General features: G+C 41.0%; 1 long non-coding RNA gene across 3 annotated transcripts; it reads right to left on the reverse strand.

The window, feature by feature from the left end:
* Window positions 1-505: 505 nt before the first annotated feature.
* Window positions 506-6,452, reverse strand: LOC125516221. Of its 3 annotated transcripts, XR_007287317.1 has the most exons (8): window positions 6,101-6,452; window positions 5,777-6,017; window positions 3,960-4,829; window positions 3,561-3,700; window positions 3,346-3,480; window positions 2,876-2,916; window positions 1,381-1,465; window positions 506-775 (listed from the first exon to the last, which is right to left on the reverse strand). It is a non-coding gene; the product is annotated as an uncharacterized LOC125516221 (long non-coding RNA). The 3 variants fall into 3 exon arrangements; XR_007287316.1 differs by lacking the exons at window positions 506-775; window positions 1,381-1,465 and having other exon boundaries at window positions 2,417-2,916; window positions 3,561-3,662; window positions 3,774-4,829; XR_007287315.1 differs by lacking the exons at window positions 506-775; window positions 1,381-1,465 and having other exon boundaries at window positions 2,417-2,916; window positions 3,774-4,829.
* Window positions 6,453-11,260: the final 4,808 nt, after the last annotated feature.

Consider the following 11,260-nt stretch of genomic DNA (forward strand, 5'->3'; position numbering starts at 1 on the left):
GAAATAGCGGGATTTTTGCTCGACCAGGTCATAAATCCGAAGGGAGAATACTATTACCCGCTACCGCCCCATCGACCAGGTCATGAACCACTTCCAATTGTCATCGTGCTCCGAAGGCACCAATTAGGCTAATGCCACTGGCTCCGAAGGCAACATGCATATGTAGGAGAAATTGTATATAGTACATGTGTGTATGTGTGAATTAATATGGTGGTTTGTGAGACATTGATGATATATATATATGATTGGTTCTACTAGAAATTCTATTTATATATATATGCATAACGTGTACAATGTGTAATATCGTAAAATACCAGCAAATGAAAAAGAATTAAAATGGAAAACACAAAATTAAATGAAAAAGAAATCATAAAACCAAAAACCCCCCCAAACATTTTAGTATCGGTTGGTGTTACCAACCGGTACTAAAGGGCTCCCGGCCCACGGAGCTGGCTCGTGCCACGTGGTTGTCCTTTAGCACCGGTTTGTGCTGAACCGGTACTAAAGGGGGGGGGGACCTTTAGTGCCCACACTTTAGTGCCGATTATGGAACCGGCACTAAAGGGCCTTACGAACCAGTGCTATTGCCCGGTTCTGCACTAGTGACATCCAAGCCTCTGTCTCTCGCCTTCCAGATCAACCCCACCTTGCCATACCACATAATGCATATGCTTCTTTCTTTTGAAACAAAAGAGTTACTTTTTGGTAAACAAGTACTCCCCCTGCAAACTAATATAAGAGCTTTTAGATCACTATTTTAGTGATCTAGAAGGCCCTATATTAGTTTACAGAGAAGGCCCTATGTTAATTGCTTATAATCCAAAATAGGTAGACAAGGAGGACAATATTCATCTAACTAAAATTGATTGACAGTTCATTTATTAACATATACAGTGGCAACACATGATGAATATGAAATTTTAGCTATTCTAAAAAGAATAATCTAACAGGTAATTAAAATCAAAAGAAATGGTCAAGTGGACTGAAAAACAGCAATTACTACCGAGCTGAAAGGAGCAAAACTAAGCAATGAGCAGTTTCTATTTCTACCATTGAGCTAATCTGGTAAAGATAACCCATTTTCAGCATTGATATAAAGGGGGATTGGCAAGTATAAACACCAAGTACAGCTATCTAAAAGCAGAGTTTTTGTTTTTCAATGAATTAGCCAGTATATGAAAAAAAATCCCCCAATATGTGATCGTAAATTATTTTAAGAAAAAGAAAAATGAAACAGGGACCTCACCATAACATCTGGGAACAAATAGCAAAATAAAGGTTAAAATAAACTGTGTACTTTAGGGAGGGGGAGGTGTATCAGCCAGTTATAGTAAACTTAGCAAATCATCTGAAATGACTAATGATTACAAGGAAACAAACCTACAGACTGACGCAATCCTTTCACAGCTTCCAAGTTCTTGTATGTATAGTCCACAAAGCTAAGGTCTTTAGAATAAGGAATCATCTGCAAAAATGTTTCAAAACAATGACGAAGAGCTTCGGAGTAAATAAAGAAATAATGGCATGTAGTCTGTTACAAAGGTTGAAATGATGCCTATCCATGGACATCTAAATGTGACCACTGATGAAGATGATTCAGAAACTTGAAGTGCAAAACAAAAGGTGTGCAGTTTATTCCTAGGCATGGACATTAAAAAGTAAAAGCAAAAGAACCCACCCCATCCCACATAGATAAATCATGATTGGCTAGATTGGGATGTCCACTGATCGGAGGCGCTAGGACTCTGTAAATATAACCTCCTAGGAGGCATGTAATCTCTTCCACCTTTTCAATGCAATGAAACGCAAAAATCACTTTGCGTTTTCTCGAAAAAAAATCATTGCAAAGGCTAAAACTCCACCTTCACGAAAAATGTCAGTGGAGGCGTTCCTATGCGGCCCTATCTTGACTCAACACATTTTGCTGTCTTGTTTGATCCATAATCTCAACTCGTGTAACCTTTCTTTACATATCTAAGAGAAACCGATCATGCTAATCGATGGGACAAAGCTTACCAGGTTGCTACAAGTTTACAACCAATTGGTCATTATTGTATGATTGGGTGCACACATCATTTGGTTGGAACACTTCCCCAAGAAAATTCAAGAGTAAGGTTAGACCTTATCAAGTCAAGAATAAAATGACATCAATATCAACATATTCACTTTGCACCTCAAGGCAATGGGAGAGGTTCACGCAGATCATAATGAAAAGATGTATGAGCAGGACGAAGATACTTGTTTTATAGTCTTGACATATATGAGGATACTCCCTCTGTCCTTTAAAGAGTGTACTTCCAATATTGTTGGAAAGTCAAAAAATTATGTTTGACCGTATTTATACAATAATACACCAACATTTATGCCATCAAATTAGTAGAATTACATTCATAATAAAATATATTTTTATCATATACTTATTTGGTTTCAAAAACATTGATATATTTTTGCACAAAATCGGTCAAACTTTGAGATAGTTTGACCCTCCAACAATGTTGGAAGTATACTCTTTGAAGGATGGAGGGAGTATACCATAAGTTACAAATAAAAAGTAGCAATGGACTTATAATATAGTTTCTAGAATAATCTTCAAAGAGAAATAAACTTGGTAGGGTAAACAATGAATTTATGATCTTTAGTCTTTAGCCGACACATCAGTCTTTACAACCTTAAAATATACTGATCTAAAATTTTCATAGCTTGAAAGAACAAGTAGATTTCCTATAACAAAATAAATAAAAAATAGTTAGGTGTGGTGACTGGTGAGCGGACAGACACATTAGTGTGGTCAAAAGGAACAACAACATTTTAACATGCCTACAAAAAACAGAAAATACAGGAGGACACTGTAATATCATGCAAAAGAAGAAATCACCTCAGAGACTTCTCCCTTTTTAGGAGAACTGTATCAAACACCTGAGTTGTACAAAAATACGAAATTAGCAACTATCAGTACTTCATTCACATTCAGTTATATGAGTTCCATCATTTACAACCTGCAATATTTAACTCTTGCTAGTCCTTAGAGCTAGAAGTACACATATTAGATTGGGAAGATCACATTCAGTTAGTCCAAATTAATCAATGAACTACTCAACTAAGTTTGCTTGTGTGCACAATAATATGCACCCATCAATGATCTGGCTATGCAAACATCTATAATTTATAATTTTCTAGGATCCTCGGGTCCGAGTATACCTTCACTAAACTGCTGCTCAGGTTGGTCACCTCGGATCACATAAGTGCCTACAACACTTTCAGTAACAGACTTGCTAAAACTTCTTACTATTGGCACGTTTCATGCAAAGTAGGTTCGATCAAAGAGCATCAAGGGAGAGTGAGTACCTAAAAATTCTGAAGATCTCGAACGTAACCTCCTGCAGGTGGCACGCCGAACGAGAAGGGGGCAAGGCTGCTGGATCAAAATCCCGACGTCCTCCGTCATCCTCTAATCAGACTACTCAACTCATTTTCATATACCTGAATTAAATTTTAGAAAAATGAAATTTCATGACTACATAGATGAGATGGTCTAGAAGTAGGGGAGGGTGTGTGCCTACGTCAACAACACAGTGAAGTATACGGAGAAAGGTCCGTCGTGCACTTGCCTCAACACGACGATTAATCAGAAGAACCATCCTCCACACCTGGAGCGCTCAGTCCTGTAGGTAGTCTAGTATTTAAAACAACTCCATTCTAACTGCAAGAATACACATTGTCGCTTGTGAGCAGAACCATGGCTCCACATCCATACTGATCGTGTTGACACTTACATATAAACATGGATAGTCAGAACCACACAAAGTACCCGCAGATGTTGCAGCCCTATTTCCTGCAGTAGTTCAGGCTGCATATCGAGCACTTAAGTACCAATCTGGTCAGCGATTACAGTGGCACACATTGATGATGCTCAGTGTTGGTGATTCAGTTCTAGTATATGCACAGAGAAATTAAATCACCTTATAGCATCTAACATGTATTCGTTGTGGTACTGTATCCTCTTATCGTCTTTTTTTTAGGACCAACCCAGCTACACTTAGATAACATTGGGAGAGCTATTACAATCCTCCATGAGGATCCTTCTTAAAGAAAGTGGAACGTCTCCGATTATAAGATAGTCTCCCTGTCTCCTTGCTTGAGCCACAAGCTCATGCGCCATTTTGTAGCTGGATCTTCTCACATCCCTGAAGGACACTTCTTTGAACACATTCTCGAAGTGCCAGATGTCCGCTACTCGGGCGAACCGGGCCGATCGGTTGCACGCTCTGTTATTCAGCAATGTGACAATTGATGCACAGTCCGACTCCACACACACTGGACCTCTGTAGTACTTGCTTAACACTGCAAGTCCGTGTGCAACAGCAGCAAATTCAGCTTCCTCCGGGTCCTCACAAGCTTGCAAGCGTTGGCCACCTGCCAAAACAACCACACCCTCATTTGTTCTAGCAATAAAACCTGCCGCAGAATCTCTCGTATTGGACAGGAAGGATGTGTCAGTGTTTAATTTCCAAATGCCTTCAGCTGGCGGTTGCCACTTGCTTCTCTCTGTATGTGTTGGCACTGATGATCTTAATTCAGTTTGGTTCACATGTGTCCCATTGCATTCAGTGATCTTACGGATGCTTCCCCCGTACTGCCCCTGGGGCTTCTTTCCATTTTTTATTTCCGCGCGTCGCAGCTCAACTAAGCTAGCTCCCTGGTGGCCGACCATGTTATCATCTACCTCATATTCAGTGAACTCAGCTCTATCAGGTCTTGTTTCTACTGCATATTTAGTCAAGAAACTCACTGACTGACAAATCTTGAAGACATTTTCCAACCTATCAAGCCTGCCATATATAAGTAGTTAATTATCACTGACAATTTATTTAAGAGCAAAAATCTTATCGGCAGGCAACTGTACAATCTTCAGCGACTTACCATTCTTAGTAATGAACACAGGCAGATTTCCATACTTCTTTTTAACATGTTTCATCAGACTGAACATTCCCTAGGGAACTAACTACTACACAACATTATATGCTAGGAACGACGGGATGCACGTCAGGAAACTTGTCATGAATGATGCTTCAACGGATGCTGCAGTCATCTCAACTGCTCAGTCATGATGAAAAAGCATATGATAATCCCCATAATCCAGTGTCAATATTACTGATTTCTGCATGTCCTATGCAGCTTACAGGCATGGAAAGAAAATAGGAAAAACGATATACTTGCAGCTTCAGGTTTTCTCTAAACTTTTGTTTGCCATCTTATTTAATCACGTGTTCAATTGATAATACACAAATATTTGTCTTGTTTCAGGCAGCATTGAGTTGGCTGCACGTGTTTTATGCCTATCAACAAAAGTTAGATCAAATTGAGTGTGTTTGCATACAGATTCTGAATATGCAGAAAGGGTATTACATACTATCCAAGATTTCGCTGTCAAGCTTATTCTTATACTGGTGGCATATACGTCATGAAATAAGAAACCGAACAGTTGGGTGATCCTACATGGTGCGTTACTCCTAAGCAGTACTGACAACTATCCAACGATTGCAGAATAATGAGCTGGAGTGGATAGGATGATGGATAACCTTTGATACAGAAATACTTGTGCTTACCCTGGCTTTTCTCCACGTATAGGTTAAATTAAATACACAAAACGACAATGATGAAATTAGAAAGATAGATTATGAATGTATTAATATTGTCAACAATATCAGGTGCTCATTTCTTTCTCGATTCCATCATATATGATAATGGTCATAGTAGAACAGATCAGAGAAGTTACCTTGGCAGGCAACAAATGGTGATGATGTTGAGCACCTTGGATGGTGGGCATCCTCCTTGAGCAGATGGGATTGAAGCAGCTTCTCCTCTCCATGAAACATGCACAAAAGTAGACGGCACGCATCACATAAGGGTGAAGAAAATCAGATAAGTGGAGGGATTAGTACCTCCTGTCTGCTCGGTCGTCATGGGCAAAGAAGGGCTAGGGTTGGGGATGCTTCACGAACAGGAGAGATGTTCTCCTGCAGCACAGAAAAGAGGGAGCTTTATGAACAACATCAACTCCACATCGAAAACTAAGATAGAGAAGTGATGGAGAGGGCACCTTCTTCATGGCGTTGGCACCAGGGTTAGAGCCGCAACGAGCACCCTCTTCACGCGGCTTGAACCTGCACACCGGGGCGCTCGCGCCGCCTTCGTCGTGGATCCGGACCTGCTGCTCGATCTGGAGCGAGGGGAAGGCGATGAGGTCGTCGGTGATGACGATAAGGGGAGGGGAGGAGAGAAGGGGTGGGGCGCAGGATGTGGGGGAGGGCGCTGGCGGCGGCGGCTATGAGGGAGGGCGCGGGCCGTTGAGTGGTGGCGGCGCCGGACGAGGGAGAGAGGGAGAGGAATCGGGGGATGGGGATTGGGGGAACGTGGGCTAGGGTGGGCGATCCACTTCTGGTTGTTCCTCTCTCCCTTCCCCAGTACGCCACGCGAATCAGAGAAAAAAGGCTACCGCAAACAGTATTTGTGTCCACGTGGCTGCAACCAGCGCTAGCCCTTGATACACACCTTATTGTTTTGGATTGTATGCACGAGAGCAACCGTGACGGGTGGAGCTATGATCAAGTTTTGTGTATAGATAGTCCGTGGTTAATGGCCGTCTCAGCCGTGCAGTATGAACATGTTGACGCGTTTGTTTCAGAAGAATGGTTACGGTTTCCGATTACTGCGCTTTCTGAAACGGCACCCAGCGTTTGGCATGGCAATAACGTATTCCGTAGCAGTGTCTTCCGATACGGAGGTTCACAAATTCGAAAACACCCAGATCGAGGCTGATTAGGAAAGCGGGAGTGGGGCGGCCAAACCAAACACATCATGTATTCGTAAAGAAGAAAAGGGAACCGGAGCTTCCCGATACCTTAACCGAAGACATTACCTGAGGATGAACCGAACGCGTCGATTATTTCTTCCCGTGATTCGGAGGGTCCAACCGGTCGGTAACGTTCTCCGTCCTATCGCTAGCTTGTCCGTATGTTGAGTAGGTCAATTCGTGGCACGGTTTTTGTTCATGCAAGTCGTGCATGTGAGATGGTGAGTGAAATGACTTCACTAGCGGCCCCACTCCATTGGTGCATGTGGCAGCACCCAATTGGTGCACGTCCACATCCACGTCCACGTCCAGTCGTCAACAGAAACCAAACGTCCACGTCCGAGATAAACACAAATCTTAGTGACCTTGAGCTAGCGTTGGATAACATACCGGTGCCACTAGAAATGCATTTCTCAGCCGATTTATCTCCCTCTTTAAAACCGATTTGTGGGAGAGACGTGAGAAATGTACACCAGCCGCGTCCAACCTACGCAAGTGGCCGCCGGCCAACGACGTCACATATGATATGACACAGGGGACGAGGATTTGGAGCACTTGGGTGCTCCGCACCCCTATACAAACAATTCATTCAAAAAAATACCGAGAAATTTGAAAAAAAAATCTGGGATTTTGGGATATCAAACGTGGTTTTCCGATCTACTCCCGTGTGAAGTTTCGTGAAAAAATACTAGAAAACGTATTCATGGCAAAAAATAAAAATAATTCCTATGTATATAAAAAAACTGTTTGGATAGATTTTTGTTCGGACAGTATTTTCTTCGCCACGGATACGTTTTTGGGAATTTTTTCACGAAATTTCACACGGGAGTAGATTGGAAACCCATGTTTGATATCCCATATTTCAGTTTTTTTTTTGATTTTTTAGGTATTTTTTATTATTATTTTTCGTATAGAGGTGTGGACCACCGAGGAGCTCCTGTGTATTTTCCATGACACAGGCTCCTTCTTTTTCATCCTATCCTATAAGAGAGATGCTAGACACACGGGATGACTATAAGGGGTTTACGGGATGGTTAAGAGTGATTGGTTGAAATTTGATAAAGTGAGGCGGGCCCACCCTTGAAAATCAGGGGGGCCAAATTAGAGAAGGGCACGCGTCAGTCCGTAAAATCCGTCGATAGAGCCCGTGTGTGTAGTACTAGCAAAAATGCCCGTGCTTTGCTATGGGTGATAAATCTTTATATACATCTAGCTCATAATACATAACTGCATTTGGTGGTTAGCTCTCCTCCGGACATGTGCGAAGAGGGCTTTCGGCATCCCTCAGCCTCATTGGACCTCCGCGCGGATCTCCTTCCATCCGTCTAACTCTGTTGCCTCCTTTTCCTCCTCCCCTACCTGTCACAGTCCTCTCGTATCGTCGCACCTATGGCTTAAATATTTTCTTTTCTCTCCTCTCCATCTGTTTCTCTTTTTCTAAAAGGAGAAAAAAAATTAGCAGCGCGAGTCCGGCCCAACTCTCCTCCTCTCTCTCCCCAGTTTCCCATCCAGCCCAGCTAGCTGCCTGCCGGCCCAACTGCCGACGTGGCCCACCTAAGGCCATGTTCGGTTAATCCCCTCACCACAGGGATTGAAGGGGATTGGGGAGGTTTGAGGGAGATTTTGACTTGCAAGGGATTTAATCCCTTTCAAACCCCTCCAATCCATGCCTAACCGAACAAGGCCTAAATCATACATATGCCCGTGCGTTGCAACGGGAAAAATCGCAAAACCTATAACCCCACCCCCTATATGAAAATTAAATTCAGAAAATACCAGCAATTTTCGAAAGAATCTAAAATCTTGGGATCTCAAATTTGGGTGTCTAACCTACTACCATATGAAGTTTCATAGAAAAATACCAAGAAATGTATCCGTGGCAGAGAAAATACAGTCTGAACTAAATTCATCCAAATAGTTTTTTCTATACATAGGATTTTTTTGTCTTTTTTGCCACTGACATGTTTTCTGATATTTTTTTCACAAAATTTCACGCGAACGTAGATTGTATACCCAGGTTTTATATCCCAAAAACCCAGATTTAAAAAAAATCTCGGTACTTTTTTGAACATAATGGGTGTGGAGCACTCATGAGCGCATAGGTGCTCCTGTGTAATTCCCATAAGGTTACCCTCATCTCTAGTGACATTGTGAAAGTAATGCTATTGTCACCATGTATAGTAGTATAATTGTTCATGCGTCGAAACAAAGTATAAATATTCTAGTTGTTAAACATTAATCATGTCAAACATAAGATCCTCATACACATCAAACAACATGTTGATAATAAATCAAGATGTTTAATCTATGAGAAAAATAACAAACTTCTTGCTTAGGTGAACCGAGCAAGCTACATATGAAAAATGGTGTAAATTTTACGACATGTAACGAATGAGACCAATCATTTAAGTATACTTTCCAATGTGTTATGTAAAACATTTCAAATGGCATGAAACAACTAATTCAAGAACTGGCGCCATATTACAAGCTATACCCTTAATTCAGTCTGATCGTATTTTGTATTGTTGCACAACAAATATTTCTTGAGAACTTGCAAGTAGTTATAATGATTATAATCTAGAGAACTATCGTGTCGTACCAAAGAAAAAAACTTCAATTTTGTTAGGGATAAATGATAGCCCTACATCCTGGTATCTAGCTATTCATCTGAGATGGGCTCAACAACCATCCGCGAAGACCATTGAAAAAAGCGGCAGGCTTCTGAGCAGTATGGGTGGATAACGAATAAGCAGCACAACGTTCATGAGTATGTGTGCTCAACTTCTGAAAAATCCATACAACATGTCAATGTTAATACACCACACCCAGAACCATGAGTATAAGCAAAAAAAAAACATCTAGAAAAATAGTATGAGTTACACGTTCAGGTGTCATCACTAAAAAACAGATTGGTATGAAGGATATGTCTAGGTCCCAGGATCACAACGAATGAAGCTATTAGTATCCTTCAAACCATGCCATGTTACAAGCTCAGATGAAAATAATTATACACTAACTTGACACACATGTTCAATGAAAAAAAATCAAGGAATAAAAGTGTGCAAGAATATTAAAGTACATATGTGCCAAAAGTTCTAAATTTATGTCTTGTGAACATATATTATTCATGAACTGAGAATAAAAAATGTCTACAAGTGCAATTAAGTAGCAAAAGATGCTTATTTGGGCTTCAAAGTTAAAGCCAGAAAGAAGTAATATGTCAGTGTGTGTGATGAACTGAGGGCATCAATCAAATCTGATACTATTCTAATCTAAATACTACATGAGTAGACATAGTAAGAAATTCTAAAGACACTTGACTTGAAGTAGCCTCTGCAAGCTTATCAGTGTGGATTGCACACGGAAAATGCCATGCTCTACCTGTCCAGTAATTAACCATCTGCTTGACAGGATGAAAGACCATCTGCATGACAGCACAAAGACCATCTGCTTGTCAGAACAAAAGGATCTAATAATTGTATCAGGATAGCATTACTATACCACCAATTCAATCAAATGGTCTCTGGTGTTGCACATCCAAATTGCACTGGTTAATTGTAGCCTATGATTGATTGATAATGCAATTTAATTACAGTCTAGGAATGGGCTAAGAGTTGTGGTAGACTGTTAGTTGGGCCTTGGAACTGTTCTCCTCGGAGCTGAGCTGCGCCGCCACGGCGGATAGGCCTTCCACACGCTTTGGACACCCCACTGCCATCCAACAACAGGTGGTGCAGTGGATGGATGAGAGATCTGCACATGCACACGCATGTGCTAGGTCCAGTGCCAAGGGAGCTGGACCTAACCAACAAAGAACTCGCCAAAGACGTTCCAATCTGCCAACTAATCTACAACAAAATTCTAGAGTCAACCAAGAATTCTACCCTGCAGATGTTCACCAAACGATGTCTACCTAATATACTGCTCCCAAATCCAAAGGATATGTTTTTCTAAATAGGAGGTATATTTAATGCAACCCAGGAAGAATGATATTGTTGCACATTGAGGGCATGCCTCATGGAAATCAATTAGTGTTAGTTCTGCAGGGTAGAATTAACACCAGGAAGCTCAGTGTTAGTGTTCAGAAGTTCAGTGAAGGCAGATTGAACAGAGATAAATCTGCAAACAATTAGGACCATATCTTGTGATGTTTTTAGCAAAATAACTCAAGAAAAAGATGATCCTGTCACTAAGCCGGATCTGAAATTGTCTCCAAAAGCCAAATCGTGCAACTTAAAAATCATGAGGAAATAAGTAGTACACGAAATCATGAGGTTAACAGGGTGTCAGATTAGATAGTGTTAGTTTGTAAAAGATACCTTAATTGATATAAACTCAATATACATCGATCTGATTCTCCAACAAATATGAAAAAGCAATTCTAAATTGCTCAAAAATAATAATGAA

Source organism: Triticum urartu, chromosome 6, assembly GCF_003073215.2.
Source record: "Triticum urartu cultivar G1812 chromosome 6, Tu2.1, whole genome shotgun sequence".
NCBI classification, from domain to species: Eukaryota; Viridiplantae; Streptophyta; class Magnoliopsida; order Poales; family Poaceae; genus Triticum; species Triticum urartu.